This window comes from Lepisosteus platostomus, chromosome 24, assembly GCF_059453375.1.
Source record: "Lepisosteus platostomus isolate fLepPlt1 chromosome 24, fLepPlt1.hap1, whole genome shotgun sequence".
In the NCBI taxonomy this organism is placed as follows: domain Eukaryota; kingdom Metazoa; phylum Chordata; class Actinopteri; order Semionotiformes; family Lepisosteidae; genus Lepisosteus; species Lepisosteus platostomus.
This window is the reverse complement of record NC_142634.1, coordinates 5,072,846-5,091,009: the sequence shown is the minus strand read 5'-3', so window position 1 is coordinate 5,091,009 and position 18,164 is coordinate 5,072,846.

Here is an 18,164-nt window from a genome sequence, read left to right as displayed (position 1 = left end):
AATTGTTTTAGAACCACTGGTTTGGAAAGGATGGACCTCCAAGGTCATGAAATATAGCTCTGCCGGGCTTGTCTGCTCTTTTCTGAATCTGGCACACTGAGGACCTGCTGTCACTCACTCCAGCCAAAACCAGAGACTGGGAGGAGAACGGCCTGGAGACACTCTCACCGAAGAGAATCACTTATCTTTGCTTTGCTCAGTTCAGGGCCCAGTATACAGTATGTTACCTTTATGACAGGTTTCCTAGTAAACGTTCTTGGCATCTCTCCAGTTTCTGTATGATTGTGCCGTGCGTCTACCATGCACTGACATGCTTTGTCATGCCTCTTTCTGTTTATTACACTTCCCCTACAATTTCACTGGACTTTTGCTTCAGGTTACTCTGCTTTAACAGCTCTGTGCTGCAAAAAAACCCAGTAAAGGTGTATAAGAACATTGGTACACTTAAGGTTACAAAAGACATGGTTTCAAAATGAGAATGAAGACTCTTTCTCGCTTGTCACCCACCACGACAAATATGTTCCTGCCCCTGTGTGGTTCCCCACCCGGAGAGAGATGTGGATTAGTGGCGGCAGTGGAGCAGAAAATGTTCCTCTGTCCATAGCAGGCTGACTGCCAGTGGGGAGCTTCAAGATGAAATCTTGGTCACATTGTTCTTCCCTTGCTCGGCTGTTTCTGTGAAATCTGCTGTGGCATGGTGTGGTTGTTTGGTATGCTGGCTTGCAGTTCACCCTCGGCTTGAAAACCCTTTAACCCCTTTTTAAAAGCTGCTCAAAGAGCGTTTCGTACTGTTCAGCGCTGCACAATCAGACCATTGCAGCTAAGTGCAACCACAACCCTCTATGTTTCACAAGATTGAGAAAAATGATTCTCTTAGCACATGTGTGACTGCCTCTGTTGTTGTGTCCTTCAGGGGTCTTTAATCCCACTGGGCCTGATGACTTCACATTGTGGCACTACATTGTCTTAAAATGGTACAGATTAAAGATTACTATGTGACACTAAATTGCTTTAGTTAGATACTTTGTTTGTTTGTTTGTTTGACTTTTTGACTGACTGTTTATTTACAGCATATGGAAGAGAATTTGAAAATTCCCACATAGAAATGAACCTTATTCGAAACCACAAGTAGGTAGCTGTGTCAGCATGCAAAGGCTGCAAAGGAACAAATAAAGATTTATTCCATGCTGAAAAGAGAAGAAAAGAAACACAATGTTACATCTGTGGAGTCTTCTTCAGGTATGGGAGCTGTGGAGCATTCTTCACACACCTGAAGAAGGCTCCACAGCTGAAGCTTGTGTTTATTTTCTTCTCTTTTCAGGATGGAATAAACCTTTACTTTTTCCTAGATAGGAACCTCTGAGTTTACTCATTGAAAACCATCAGCAGGAAGTCATACCAAGAGTCTGAGTTAAATATTTCTGTACTAGTCAATATATTTAAATTGCATAACACCACATATCTAGCCCTCTACAGGGATCGAATCATAACCAGTGGCGTACATTTGTCATTTCCATGTGTAGGATGGCTGTTGTAAACATGTCTGGTACAACGTGATAAGGCAATAGCAAATATCAACTTCAAAATGCCACACAAAAGAGAACAAAACCAAACAGGTCTTTCGATCCCTCTACTCACTACAAAAGAGTAAAAAGATTAGTTTGAATGGGGGAGAATCCCCTGGCTGGATGATTAATGAGCATTTTAATGTTGAGTGATTATTTTATTATTTTTATTTATAAAAATAAAAACATTTGAGAAATGTTTGCCTCATTAATTAGTAGCTCCGATACATGATACTGCAGGTTTACTCTCTGAAAAGTTGCAAGAGTACTACAGACCACTTTCTCTGCTTAATGCAGACTTTAGTATATTTGCAAAGGCTTGGGAAACAAAATGTTTGATACAATACAAGTCTACAATGATAACGTTCTGATATAACAGTTTTACCTACAAAAAAGTAGAGACCCTCAGAGGTTGATGCTCTTAATGTAAGAATGACTTTAAAGTGGTCTTTCATGCAAAGGTCAAAGTTCAATGTTGTATCATACAAAACATTCTTATTCTGTTACACTGTGTTTTAGTAACAGTATTTATTAGTAATTTTTAATAATCCTAGATTATTTATGATCCAATTATTTTGTGGACCTTTTATCTAAAGTAACTTACATTTGTACCCATTTGTAAAACTGGTGGTTTTTTTGGAGCACCTTGCTCAGGGGTACAACAGAATTGCTCTACCTGGGAATTGATCCCACTACCTTCTGGTTATGGGCCTACAGTGTCTCCACACTGGAAAAAGTCTTGTGCTAATGAACAAATGTTCTATTAAATATGATGCATCTAGAAATGCAAAACAACCGAACTCATTAGGGGACTCTGCAGGAATTCTGAAAATAAGGCAAACTGTGGCAGCAATATTTATAGAAATAATAAGAATAATAATATTGAAGAAGCCCTTTCTTGCAGGGTTTTAACATATTAAATGGTCCTTGTGGGGATTTTGCTGTTTAAAAGATGCAAAACACCAGACCGCATTTCAACTCATAAAAGCAGTGAGAAAATCAATACAGGTTGATATATTAAACATGCAAAGATTTCACAGGGGATCATTTTCAACATAACAAAGACCTCAGGGGTGCTTTTAATATTTCAGATACAAAGTTGGGATTTTTTATAGCGCAGGCCTCATTTTAATTTCAATGACCTTTGATTACTTGCGTTCCCAGGGCTTGTTCAGAAACCCGCATTTAGAAAACAAGATTGGGTTTATAATTTACTTTATCTGAAAACAGTCAAGCCACTGAACCCAAACTGATTCCTTTCACAAAGGGGATTCTTTGTAAATTGTGGCATAGGTTTAATCAGCAGATTTTGAATTTACTGTGAATTACCTTCTTCTGCAAGCTGCTTTGGGTGCATAACGAATTGTCAAAGGTCTAATTGGTAACGACTTTGCAGAGTGTTACCCAGCATTGATTCGATTGCTGACGTTCAGTTTACTTTGTTGGGTAGTCAAAAAGAGGAAGAGCAGAATAACTCAAGAGCCTTTAAAAGTAGAACAAAAAACAAGCAAGCACACTTCAAGTTCAGCTCCAAAAACAAAATAGCAAAAGGGGAAATGGAACATTATACTGCACATTGAACGCAGGGTCTCTGGGTGGGGGCGGTTTCTCTGTTTCTCTCAGATGTGAAAACCTCTTTAACAAAAAAGTCATTTCCGCTTCCAGAAGATGTGCAATAACTTGGAGTGCAGCAAAAAAAATCAAATTTAATTCAGAGACCGAATCGTCAATGTAAAATCTCTTTAAATTCCACAATCACTAAGAAGACAGTTTTGTCAAAAACATTTCCCTCACCCGCATTATTTATCTGCTGTAATGACGGCCCATTGATGTACGCTTGCCGTTCTTCAATTATGGCACATCTCTGAACATACTGGCGACCTAGATTCCAGAGACAAAGGGAATGTGCAAATTATCACAGCTCCGGTACCTGCTGGCAGGAAACACACCTCTGTTCATTTTGATTTTATTGGATTGGAAAAGAAAAGTACTGCTTCAATGTAACCGGCAATTAAGCCTTTCAGTTTACACAACCTTAAATATTGCCAGCCATCCATTATCGGAAAGCTGCTTTTCCTGGTCAGGATCATGGAAAGCTGGAGCCTATCTGGGACGTGCAGCAGGATAGAGATGGCATGCCTTGCTTTCCCAGGGCTGGATTTTGGTGTTCGGAGGCCCTAGGCATGAAATGTGCAAAAGGAGGGGTAACACTGCACACACCCCTCAACACCCCCACACACTGAGCACACCCCTCAACACCCCCATACATGCTGCACAAACCCCTCAACACCCCCACACACTGAGCACACCCCTCAACACTCCCACACACACACTGCACACACCCCTCCACACCCGGGTGTACACACCCCCTCAACCCCTAACGTCAATTGACAGGATGCACTTTAAACTGTTCTAATGCTAAACCACCTGACTGAAGGAGAGAGTCGAGCGACACTCACTTTGATACTTCTAGTTTCTAGAACAGCTGCTAGATAGCGGATGATTATTGAACTGGAGCACCTAGAGTCGCTTGCAAGCATGTTGTTTCAGCTCGTTTTTCGGCAGTCACTAGTGTTTCCCTCCTACGTAGGCCCTAAAACTTTCGTAGGCCCTCGGCACTGTGCCTCATGGGAAATCCGGCACTGTGCTTTCCCCTTGGAAGGGATGACAGTCTGTCACAGGGCCTCCAAGAAAGGAGCAGTTTTGGGTGGTGGTCAAACCTAGCTTGTATATCTTTAGAAGGTGTTGGGAACATGCAAGCTCCACACAGACAGACACCTGAGGCCAGAATCAGACCCAGAGCTCTGGGACAGTGAAGTGGCAGCAGTCCCCACTCTGCTCACTGTGCTGCAGCTCTGTACAGTTTAGCTGATCTGGTTCAATTTTAACCATGTGCTAAGTAATAACTTCCAGTAATCGGAGTGACATTGAATTTTGCCACAAAAAGATGTGAATGGATGGGTTAGCAAAGATAGCTAAACAGTATTTCACAGACTGCTTGAGGCAGTTCACTTTAGTACATGGTGCAAAAGTCTGCCTTGCTTTCTACCTGTACATAAGTCCTTCTGTCCTATTTCCTGTGTATCCATCCCTTGGTGAAAATGTGTGTTAACTTTGTACTGAAGGCAGTGATGGGTCTGATTTCAGTTCTCAGTACAGATGTGCTGTCGCTGGTGTTGCAGCAGCTCAGTGACATTGAATCATGCAAAGTTCATGTGGATGCTATGAACTGAAACCTACTGAGATCTCCTGATCCTCAGGTTTCTTTCTTGGCCATAAATCCTTTCTAAAAGAGCTCAGCAGATGAAGGGAGAGAGGTGAATGGGGCTCCTTTCCTTTGAAAGTTCTGAACATAAATGTCGCTTGGATGCCCGATTGTGACGTTATCATTGTTAAAGCTTTTTTTAAATAACATAAACTGGAAACTTTAAAGATGGGGGGGAAAAACACTTGAAAATGAAAAAGGAATCCCCAAACACCACAGCATTTCACCCCCCTGTGAGCAGACTGCTTGTTTGTAACGGTGTCAGAATTCGGTTTGTAACGGACAGAGACACCACAGGCTGAGCGCTCTGAGGTTAAAAGGCTTCATGCTGTATCACGTCCACCCTAACTGGGGCTCTAATAGCAGGGATGTTAAGTCCTGGCTCAGGATAATCAGCTGAAAATTACTCTCTAAGCTTGTTTTGCAGGGCCTGGATATTGCAATTAGGTGTTTGTCTTTACAAAGAACGCTGACATGGAGTCGTGAATATTCATGAAAAGCTGTTGTGTTCCTGGTGCACGTCCAAAGACTGAAGACCAAGACAGCAGCTCTTTCCCTTTAGAAACAGTGGGCAGTTGAATCCAGTTCTGTGAGGGGTCTGGAAAGCTGTGGGGAGAGCAATTAATAGCAAGAAGACCTTTTTTTTTCTGTGAGAGGGTTTTAAAAAGTTTTACAAAGCCCCATTTGGCAGGTTGCTGTAGATAACAGCACAATCCGTGATGGTTTAAAGACTATTACTGAGCTTAGTCGGGCAAGCCGCTCAAGAAATGGGACACACGCAGAAACGTCTCCCATCCCCACTTCCTAATTTCCTTCACATTTTTCCTTTTTATTTTTGCATCTTAGTGCTTAGGTGGTGGGTAGCTCAGCATGTGGACTTTCCAGGCTGTTCCTTGTCATTACTTCATTGCACCATGCAGTTGGCAATAAAATAATTAACGAGCAGAGTTCTGCAGACTGGATGGGTCACAGGGCGGATAACCCTGGTTCAGTGACTATTAAATTAAACAGAACGTTCTTAACCCCTAATCTTTCTCAGGGACTGAGATGGAGACTCCTGAGCGCTCGGGAGCATTTGTGTGAGTGCGCTGCGTGAGGACTGGGCACGAGGGGCTGGCACAGCGTCTGTGTGCAGGGAGGTGGGAAGTGCAGTGTCATGTGTTTTAAAGGCCTTGGTGCCAATACAGCCATGTTCAGACAGTAAGTGTGTGTGAAGTCAATCTGTCAGCTCAGTTGGACAAGGTTTGCTCATTAAGCAACAGGAGTAAAACCCAGGAATGTAATTAGAGCTGTATGAACGAGGGATACAATTGCTTTAGAGATCTGCCAAACAGACACAAGCTTTGTTTAAGGAGAGATCTTGCCAGTAGGGCATACAGAGGGCCTAGTATTGCCTTCTGGTAGCTTCACTTTTGTTTTCCATCTACCTTATGCTTACAAAGACAGTCAGGCAGCTGGATAGACTGATCAATTCAAAAGCCAATCTAAATTGCATTACAGTAACTGATCTGTAGTATGACAGAGTTGTATACTGTATACACAAAGCCTTCGGAGCATTTACAGCAAAACTGTAAAAAAATATTTCTGATGGGCTATTAATCTGACACTGGCCTCTTGTTAAGCGTGCTGGGTAATGAGGGTGATGTGGACCTGAATACTGTAATGAAGTCCGCAGCTAGTACATTGTTAAGCTTTAACTACATAATTGCATGCTTTTAAATAGTGCCATATTTACATGTTTTAACCCACCACGTGGGTGAAAAATCAGAGTTACTTTACGCAAAGGAGGTTAGCGGTGATAGCGCAGGGGTGTCCATTAGTTTCATTTCCACTCCACCCCCGGTTCTGTGCAGAATTCCTTCCAGGCTAATCTGTGACATGCAGGCGGCTCAGTTGGTCTCCCTCCTCCTGTACTGGGCCGGTCTGGGGATTCTTGGATACTGTGTGGTATTTTGCTCCAGTGGAGGTGGCAGCGTTTTAAGCGCTGTTCCAGGAGCCGGAGCCAGGCTGAGGGACCGCACTGCGGAGCGGAGGTGGACCGGAACAGCGGGTTGTGTCTGTGGGCGAAGTTAATTCGCCAGCGTGTCCGCTCAGCGACAGCCTGGGATAGGAAGGCTCTTCATCCGCGTGCACGATTCGACTTTCTCTCTCGCAGTTGTGCACCTGGTCGCCTGTCAGCTGGCATTCTCTCTGAGAGCAAAGTAAAGGAGTTGTTTGTCCCTTCTTCATCCATCACAGCAAGGAGACCTGACATTGAGTTAATGGCACAGCTCTTAGATGTTCTAATGACAAGAAGGCAGCGCACAGTCAGAGGGCACACAGCCCCAGACAGAGCTCAGAGAAGAAACACAGGCAAACAACAGCTTTCAGAAAAATTGCTCAGAGTGGCACTTGAAGCATGCAACTGGCTTTACAATTTCATGCTTCTTGAAAACAGGCCTGAAGAGGCAACACAGTTCGTATCCATCCTCAAATGTTGCAGTTCAGAGAAACTTCCCCTTGCTGTTCATGTTTTGATGCTACGCCTAATTAATAATGAATTAATCATTAGGAAGATTTGAGTGTTGGCTTCTTTAATGTCATATATCTGGACCAACGTTTAAATACCACAGATTTAGGTAAACTCATTACTTACATCCTGGGGATATGAAGAAAGGGTTCCGGATTAATATGTAGAAATGAAGAGATGGCCAGATTCAAATCTGTGGACAGGGAGCATTGCTCCATCAGTCTGACAATGGGCGAAGCACATCTGGGGCAGCATGACATTTTAGATGACAGCTTTCAGGATTTTCCCCAAAGTCCGGAAAGTTGTTGGGATAAGCTAATCCTAAAGACATGATTAAAAAAAAACCCGGTAACAGGGCCAAAACATCTACCGAAGAAGGCTTCACAGCCGAAACGTTGTGTTTTCTCTCTTCTCGTCTCTGCATGGAATAAACCTATTACTTGTTCCTTTGCATCTAATAGTAATTGCTGTTGTTTTAAATTTGAGCTCATGGAAAAGAGCAATGACGATTGTCATAACAGGAATTCACTGAGGTGATGTCTCTTGGCAGTGTAAGAGAGTCTCTTTTGTCTGGAGCATTTTACAATCAATAGTTTTCCATTAAAATTAAACATATTGTATCTGCTGGAGAGACCATAGGCAACCTGATATTAAGTGCCTGATGGGAGATCTGTTGTGCTCTTTGATTATTGCAATCAGTTTCTCCACAATGTACTCCTGTAATTATTGCCTGCACAACGCATTCCGAGATGTGGAGTTTTATCCTGGGAATCTTCCGCCAAGATTGCTACGGTACCTTTACCTCTTAGAGTGAAGCTGCAGAATTTAATTTTCACTTGTTTGTCAGCACTAAAACAGAACAGACACAAGAACAGTGTCTACTTCGTGGTCTTGCAGGAACTGACATAGATGCTCATGCAAGAAGGCCTTTGTTTACTCTGTCAGATATAGGATAGACCCCCCATAGCATTGTTGTCTCTTATCCTGATAAACCATTACACCCAGTTTCATCCTGTAGAAATGGAATCGTCAGCAACTATGAGCTCAGAGAGAGATTCCTCTCCCTTTCCAGTCAGAGAATTGTCTTACCTGAGAATCGCCTGTTTGGGGTCATGCCCAGTGCACAGTGGGGGTCATGACAGCCACAACCGGGCCTTGAATATATGAGGCAGCCTGAGAGCGCCTGGAAAAGATGTCAGTCTTCTGTAGAGGACAGTGTAGACATGTGTCCTTACCGTCAGCAGAAATCCAAGCAGGGGTGGGTACATGAAACTGCTGAACATCTCTCTAGAGCTCGGAATAATCCACCAAGGTCACTTATCCCTGGTAGGGCTCACAGCAAACCCAATCTTATCCCAGAAGCAGAGGGTGCAGTTCAAGACCACATCCAGGATGGGACCCCTGGGTATTTTACTGGGGCAATCCAGTGCAGAACCTTGCTCAGGGGTGTAACAGCAGTGTCTCACCTGCGATTTTAACCCCCCTCAGCCTTCCAGTCCACAACCACGAGAAATAACTAGAAGCTGGATATTTTAGCAGTTGGGATTTTGCTTGGACGTGGATGTGATTAATTCTGATGGCAACCTGGTTGACTGGTCATTTTAAATGCATTACAGTAGGGAATACATTTCACTTCTGGAGAGCAGAGTCAAGTGGAGTTTGTTTTTCTTGACTGATTGGTCCTGCCAAGCTCGGCTTGGAACTCGCAGAAAAACCACGCTTGCTGTCTCTTTCTCTGGGACAAGACAGTCTTTGATTTTTTTATTATAAATATCTGTGAATTACACTGTGGGCACGTAATGAAATAGGCCAGCTATTCTTAAATATTCATTACATCGACTAAGCATTGATAAACACTTTGCTTAATCACTCAAGCAAGTGTTAAATATGTTAACACAGCAAGAAAGAGTGTTAGAATTATTGGCAGGTTTCTCTGAGCTGTGCCACCGTTCGAAGTAATCCTTTTAGTTTTAACGGTCTCATTTGTGAGGTGGTATTTTTTCTATACACTGTGTATCAGATTGGCGGTCAGCCTGGGGTGCCTTGTGTGGTTCTAGCAGTTTACCTTGATAACGTCCTGCTCCACACTGATATCGGTTTGCTTTTTTTCCTAAAGCCGGATTACTGATTTTGTATCCATATTTTATTTTAAAGCACAACTCCTAACATTGGCCATCCTCTCAGAGAGCAGGAGGACACGCAATCGTATTCTTTCTGGATGGTAAAGATAGTAAAGACTGTTCCCATGAAGCATTCTGTCACAGTGCTCAGCAAAACTACATGCAGCTTTGTAGAACATTATACAAAATCTCATTCTGTTACAGAGTCAAAAAGAAATGTTGATTCTCTAGAGCCTTTTCCATTCTGAAAGATCAGGCTTCATTAATCTGTGGTGTGTCATTCCCTGCTTGGGAGAAAAAAGAGTTGGGGGTCTCTGGTCAGCCCAAGGTCACAGCAGAGTCTCGGTCTGTTTTCTGCGCACCTTCAGTGTAGAGTAGCGCTGCGAACAGAACCAGAGCCCGATCCAGGAGCAAAGTTTGTCACAGCTTGGTTTGTCTGCGGCCCCAGAGAACAAAACCCATCGTCTCCCCTGGCGGCACGCTGCAGGGCGTGAGCGTGGTGCCCCCCTGTGCCCGTCCAGAGCTGGCCCCCGGGGCTCGCTGGCCACCCCTCCCCGCTCGGAGCCCCGAGTTTAATGGCTGGTTAAACAGGCTCCATCTGCCTGGGCACCACGACGAAGGCACCACTCCAGATGGCAAAGTCAGCAACAGCTGATCGTGATCGCTCAGCGCGGCGCTGAATGTAAAACCCGACCCCCTCCCCCACCCGCTAATGATAGAGCTCCGTGACATGAACATCTGGATCGGACGGAGGCATCTTGTTAGCAGGCTCCCCGGCTCGGCGCCGCGCTCCTGTCACCTGACTCGGAGTAGAATTCATTAACGGCCAGCGGTTCAGCTCTGCGCCGGCTGTCAAGCGGAGGGCGTTTTCCGTACAGGCGTGTCGCGGGGAATCGCTACCGGAACACCCTGCTCCAGCCCTGTCGCTGGCCCTAGCAGAGCGCCGCGGCGCGGCCGTGTGGTTTGGCTACAGCCGGACACACAGGGCAGCTGCCAGCCCAGGCCCCTGCAGGTATTTCTCACCACCTGCTGTGTGTCGTAATTAATCTCATCGCGCAGCCCTGGCTGCTCTAGGACGCTCGTGTATTCAAGTGTGCATCTGTAATCAAACATTTACAGAGGCTGCTTTGCTTGAGTGCGCCAGAGCAAGGCGAGACCCGAAATGTGTTTAATATTTACCGTAATACCGAGAGGCGTAATACTGAGAGCAGCAAATGTAAAAATGAGCAGTGAAAGACAGACCAGAGGACGCAAGTGGAAGCTACAGTACCTGATATCTGTAAATGAGAACAGGAAACAGTGCTTTTCAAATGCTGGTGGAACGTGCTCCCAGCCATGTTGTAGAAGCCGATACCCTGGATTCATTCCAGAAACACCTGGATGATATCCTGGGATCAATCAATCGCTAACCACCCAACAGGCTGGATGGTCGCCTCTCTTTTGCGGCTGTTTAAATTTCAGAATCCCCTTGAGAGCTTAAGAAAGGTTACAGTTGAGAGCAGGGGGTGTTCAGCCCGTCTTGCCTGACCACAGTGTGTGCAGCTCCCTCGTCTCTCGCGTACTCAGGCCTGGAGTCTGGACATGAATGGCACAGAGGATATTACAGCAGGGGCAGAAGACAAAAACCATCGCGTTCTGCTAATTCAGGAATGAGGTTCCCCAGGCCTGTCCTGGGTTAACCCACGCTGACCTGTTCCAACCTGCTGTGGACGTTCGTTCTGTGTGTGTGAAAGTCTGTGCCTGCTGTGAAATCGGGTGAAAAAGGGTTTCGTGTTTTGTTTTTTGGTACCTCTTGCTTTACTTTCAGGAGGACGGATTCGAAACAAACCTGCCGAACTCTGGCACATCAGAGCCGGCTGGTGATTATTTCTCACGCTGGCTTGTTTGGTTTAGAATTGGCTCCGGCTGTCTGCGTTAGCGACGTGTGTGACAGAGCCAGGCGCCGCAGCTGGCTTCCTGACCGTCACGGTCTGCCGATGTCGTGCTGGTGATTCCCCGTGTTCTCTGCCACTCGGCGGAGTTTGGAACGGACGTTCGAGAGGGGTGACAACAGCCACGTTCAATCAGACTCGGCTGGCAGTAAACAGCAATCACTCCTGATGTCATTTCCTCTCCTAAAACACAAATACAAATACTGATCCCCTTCTGTCCCTTGTATACATGTACGTCTTCTGCACCTCACCTCTAGACCCATCTCCCCCTCTGCAGCTGCCCCTGGGTCTCTCCTCACTCACGGGGGCCCCAGGGTGTCCTTGTCCTCTGGCCAGTAGCTCGGCCTTCAGCCAAGCGGGTTCAGCCCAATTTCCCACTAAACACTCCAGAATCTTTACAGTACACTTAAATCTTGGGTGTTGTTATTCCTAGTGAACAGTAGGTTTTAAAACACCAGAAACAGCTGTAGGACCTTTTCACAACAGTTTTCGCCTTCGGTTTGAGCTCAAGGTTGCCTCAGCGTCCAACCTGTTGAGATCTGTCCCTCTCGTTGTAGTATCAGTTCAGCACCTGACCCAAACACGTGACCTCATGGGTACCGAGCCCACACGGAGACTCTATAGAGCAGTTTTGGGCTGGGCCTGGCCAGCTGGTGGCCCTGACATTGCCATTGATGCCCAGCGCCAGGATCCGTGTTCCAGTCCAATGTCTTGCAGTCTGGTTATCGATCCATCACGAGATCGTCGGACGCTTTCCATCGGGAGCCCCGTCTCCGATCTGGTCAGCAGGGGGAGACCCTATCAGGAGACCGGGCTCCAGGGGACACGGAACGCCCCCCCACTCCAGGGAGACCCTCAAACCGACCCAGTGTATTCAGAAGGGGCTGTACCTCTTGGAGCACATGAGAATCCCTCAGGAGGAGCTGGAATCGTCTGTGCAGGAAAAATGTCCGGTCCTCCCTGCTCCGCACACAGTTGCTGTGACCCAGACCTGGGAAACGGACAGAAGGCAGGAACAGGCTTCCTCTCATGACAGGAGGTTCCTAACTGCTCAGTCTCTGCCTCGGGAGTCCAGGAGGAAAACCCTGAAATGGAACAAAAAGGGAATTATTTTCTGGATAATCTGGATCTCTCGCTGTCCGTGCCAGAAGCTCCTCGTTGGAGGAAGGCAAGTTCTTTTTTCTTTGGCCACTGAAGAACACTGAAGAACTAACGAACCCCATTACGCTTCTAAAATGTCTTGACTTAACGTGGGACACACACTCACTCTGCCATTGTAGGTCTTCCTCCACTAACTTTATGAAACTAACGAGGGGGGCAGACTGGGTGCTCCTTTTCACTCTAACGGGCAGTGACGCTGTCCCTGATCCACCTCGCCCCCTCTGTCGTCAGCGTGTTCGTTTTCCAGCTGGATGCAGGATACAGACCCTCCCCGTGAAAGCTAAGTGGGGGGTCTCTCCATTTGCATCTGTTAGGCTGTCGAATTCTAAGGGTTTCCCTGTGTTCTCCACCGTAAAAAAAGGAGATGAGTAGGTTTATGGAGATATAATAATAATAATTAATAATTGCTTACACTTATATAGCGCTTTTCTGGACACTCCACTCAAAGCGCTTTACAGGTAATGGGGATCCCCTCCACCACCACCAATGTGCAGCCCCACCTGGATGATGCGACGGCAGCCATAGTGCGCCAGAACGCTCACCACACATCAGCTATTAGTGGGGAGGAGAGCAGAGTGTAATGAAGCCAATTCATAGATGGGGATTATCAGGAGGCCATGATTGGTAAGGTCCAATGGGAAATTTGGCCAGGACGCCAGGGTTACACCCCTACTCTTTTCGAGAAACGCCCTGGGATTTTAATGACCACAGAGAGTCAGGACCTCGGTTTTACGTCTCATCCGAAGGACGGCACCTGTTCACAGTATAGTGTCCCCGTCACTATACTGGGGCATTAGGACCCACGTGGCCGACAGGGTGAGCGCCCCCTGCTGGCCCCACTAACACCTCTTCCAGCAGCAACCTTAGTTTTTCCCAGGAGGTCTCCGATCCAGGTACTGACCTGCTTAGCTTCAGTGGGCTGCCAGCTGTGAGTTGCAGGGTGATATGGCTGCTCTCCTGATCTCCTTCCCTCTTTTCACCAATTTTTTATAATGTTGATATTATTGGGTAACATCATATATATTAAAAAACTGGACTGCTGACCCTGTTTTTTTTAAATATCGTGTGATCTGTTTTCATGTTGTATGTATGAGGAGTGCATTATTTGCATCTATGTTTGCAGGATGTGTTTTTTAATGTACCCAGCCACACAAGTGGCGTTCCCCGTGGGAAAAAAGTTCCACTAAGTTGAAGTTTAGGGAGCTGTGGGATCAAGAGGTCTCCCCCTCTCTGACATCCGAGCAACGGAAGACGGCCTGTCGCATTTTCCCTCAATCCTGCGTCCTCCGTTCTCCCCGTGTCCCAACGGGATGTTTCCCCCTGAGCTGTTAGTGCAGGCGACACTGAGGTGTGTAAAAATCAATATCTATTTCCAGGCTTCTGGGGCGACATGGCCACAACCCTGCGTGGCCCAGAAAGTAGTGGAGACACGTCGCTGCTGGGAGCCAGGCTGGTGTTTCGGGGACAGATGGCTGACATCACGCCGTGTGTTGTCACACATTATTGTCTCCTGCTGCTGCTTTTCTTGGATTTTTAATTAGCTTGATTTTTCCCCTTTAGATCCTAGCAATACCAAAAACCACCCCTCCGTCCAAAAGAGGATATTGATTTTTCGGCAGATAAGAAGTCTTATTTGTTTAGGCATTTTATTAATAGCCAAATAGGAGACCGCTCATTCAGCAGATGACTTCCGAGCAATTGTACTGATGGGAGCAGAATAATGTCCTGTGAAGCCCAGTGAAATCATGGCAAATCCCTGGAGGGTTTGTCCACCAAGCTAATACGTGCCTGCGTGATAGAACCTTGGGAATTCCTTGGGAAAAACTCGTTTCCAAAACATATGTGAGGGTTTGAAAGTGTGGGCCTTGCCAGACGCAGTGCATTGGAAAACTGAGCAGAAAGGAGGGATATTTATTGTCTTTCCATGAAGCGTACACCTGGATTTAACCAAAATGTCGGCCCACCTGCTGACAGTGAATTCTAAATAAGAACGTTCACACACAAGACAAGGCCAGTGGGCCCATCTGCCCAGTTTGGTAGTTAGCACTGAAGCTGATCATTCCCAGGATCTCATCCAGCTGTTCCGTGAAAAAAATCAGGCTTCAGCAGCATAGCTGGGCGGGTAGCTTCTTGTGCAACTTGGTTTTCTGTTTGGTTATCTTGTCAAAACTCGTAAGCCCCCGACCTGCTCTCAGGTCCAGTAGTAGGTCAGAAAAGCGTTTTCTGAACACTCTCCGAGTTTCTGGCATAAACAAATTCCCACTTGAGCTTCGTGACAGCAGTCTTCTTGTGGGTGTCATCCTGCTCTCTGATAGACATCTGTGGGTTTAAGAACTCATTATCTGAGCGTGGAATAGTTCCAAGAGATCTTGATGATTAATTCCTGCCTTTGCTTGCGTTCGCGTGTGTGTATCTGTGTGTGCGTATGTCATGTGACATTCTCGGAAACTCTTTTCCTAGCTGCCTGAAAAATGTCCTTTTCCTTGTGTTTCAGAGGAGGAGGGCAAAGCTTTCTCCCCGAGATACTTGCTGTTGAGAGGCATCAGGTCCTTCTCTGTGGTCAGGTGCGCTTTGCTGGACATTAAGGAAACTGATGTGTGTTAAGATCTAATGATAATGCTGTGCCTGATGGAGTCTTTGACTGTAATTGGAAGCCCAGCTGTGTAAAAGGCATGCACAGCCTCACAAATATGGTATAAAAAACATGCACTGTTATAATTAGCCACCAGTGTACACGCACAAGCAGTGGTATTTTAAAGGTATTTTAAACCCAAGGCATCACAGGGGCCGGAGCAAGAGATTAATTGTGAAGTTGCTTTGCTGCTGAGAGGGAGAAATGCTAACAAAAAGGACCTCTGTTCTTAGAAGTGTGTTGTGCTATCGCTTGCTCTTTTTAATTTGAGCACAACAAAAGCCTGCGTTCTGCTTGTCATGTTGCCTCAACCTGGAATCCTTTGATCTTTTAAACATTTTCTGGCTATGGCCCTCCAGATAATTTTTTTTCTCATCCCTTAAATTAGTAACAATTGGAAACCTTTTATATGTTTTTTTTTTATGAAAAAAAACACGATGCTAGAAAAGCTTGCAGTCTCAAAGGAGTCTGCTCCTAAATGTTAACAAATACAGTTTATTTGCAGAATAACTGGAACTCACCCCCCTGGTGCAATAAACAGCAAAGACACCATAGTACGAGATCACAGACGCTGCAATATCGCCTGCTGCATGTATGAGCAGCGCTCGAGATATTAAAGCTCTGCGAGCATTATATTAACAATTGATTTTGGCCTGTCATTCACAAAAAGACCAGATTAAATGGAGTTTTTAACCCAAGTTCCCCAACTCGCATGTGTCAGGGAGAGTTCTTTCCAGACCCTATGCAGACGACACGATCCAGGGTTGAGTGAGAAAACAAGAGGGAAAAAGTCATACGGGGATGAAGACAGGGGGGCATGTCCATGGAGTGCTGGTGGGACCGAGGCAAACGATCCAGGGATGAGATGAACGGGAAATCCAAAAACAGGGCAAAAGTCCAAGGCCAGGCGATCCATCCGAGACACACAATTTAAAAATGGGAACTAGGTCGTAACCGTCAGGGGGAACGGGAACAAGAACAGAAGCTAAGACCTTAACAGAGCCAGGCGCATCCAGGTCCCGGGCTCGCATGATGCGGGAACCAGTGCAGAGCCCGGATTAGCGTCAGCGTCTGGCTTTTAAGGGGGAACTGAAAAGGGGCCGGAACAGGGAGCAGGTACGGGAGATGAAACTAACAAGGAAGGGCTGGAGCGCCCTTAAGAGGAGGGGTTACGATTGTGACAGCATGATAGCAACCAAGGCCTGCCTCACCTCCTAGCAACTCTAGCTAGCGATCGGCTATGACATCACTTCCTGCAGAACTATCGATTCTACAATGAGCCTCTCCCTCTCGGTTGCTTCCCTCCTCCGGCCCATCACCTCCTGTGCAGCTGCCCCTTGATCACTTGCCCTTCTCTCTCCTGCCCTTCGGCCTGTTGGTTGACCCTCAGCCAAGTTTCTTCAGCCAGAGATACCCGACTCCTCAGAAATCGTTCCTAAACACATTTTCTCCTAGGCGATACTATTCCTTGTGAATTGAAGTGTGCATAGTAATCTGTTTCCGTTTCATGTTTCTTAAATAACCATTATTTAGAACTTACACTGATATTAAAAACCAGGGATTCTTTGTAGATCACAAAAGACTTCTGCAAGAGCTCAGAGTTCTCTTCGTGTTTTATAAATGGCGATTGTGCACCTTGTACCTGTTCAGCATTAGTCTTCGGCATCAGTTGGAAAAAAATAAATATTCCAGACAGAGATGATCTTGTTTCAAATTTGGAATATGATTAAACCGTTGCTGGAACTTGATCCGCAGCAGGTATCCAAGTAAGAAAAAAAAGTTTCGATTTCTGCTCTTTCTCTAGAGCGTCATTTAAAATGTCTCCCGTGTCTCACCTTTGTGATCCCCGCCGTATGATTTGGGTTAAGAGAAAAGAACAAAGTGTTTGGAGTTCTGGATTTTCATAAACATCACTTCAATGGCGAAAGAACAATTATGCCAAGAGTATTTCCAGATGCCTTTTAAGAATCGCACATTCATTATAATCTATTTCATTACTGGAGACATCTTTTCATTTCAGCCCAGCAGTCACCTCATCTGGCTCACAAAGGGCTTGAAACTTTCATTTTAATGACAGCACTGTAATTATAATTTAGCGTAATCAATGGCAATTTGCAGCAGGCCTGTTTTCTACACAGATGCGTCGCTGGAAAGATTAAAATGTGGCTGTCTTTAAAGAATGACCCACAGAGGCAAACTGAAAACCCCTTTTTAATGTGAGCCGTGGAAATTGGATCAGTGCCTTTGCTGAGCACCCATGCCTGTCTCGCACTCCGAGAGAGCTTTGCTGCCACTGTGCACGTCTCCAGCTCTCCTGCCTTACATTGCTTTGTAAGAAACTTCTAAAAGCCACTTGAGGACACGCGATTTGTATTCATGCTGCCATAAAAACCAAGCACATGCAAGATGAAACAAATATGTGAGGAACTAGACAATGAAACTTGTGAAGGAGAGGTGCAATCCTACATCTCTGACAAATTCCCTTGACGACTGAGAAGCAGCAGCACCGACTGCTATTGAACCTTGCTGCTGTGCGCAAGTCCCACTGAATATCAAATCACAGCCCAGAGGAGCACAAGCCGAAACCGAAGTCAAGGGTAATTAAAATAACAGCATGGCCGAGAGCCGCAGACGCTCAAAGTAAGAATGGCCAGTACGTGTTAGTCACAGAGAATCGCCCAGTGAAATACTGGCAGGATTGCAAATATTGATTGGGACAGAAACGTGTTCTTTTATCATAGGAAACACGTGCTCCGTCTTGTCTGCGTTGATTTCATAGTGGGGCCTAGGTTCCAGAAGCACAGATGCACTTGGCCAAGGCCGAGGAGAAAAAAGTTCAATTATATCCTGAGTGCTTTCTTCTGGACCACATTTCCTGATACCGTGTGTTTGTCTTGCTGCTGCTGGCCTGCAGTAAGTATGCAGTTCACTTTTTTTGCTCAGGAACCAAAACATTCTGTAGTATGTACTGGTTCTAAGTG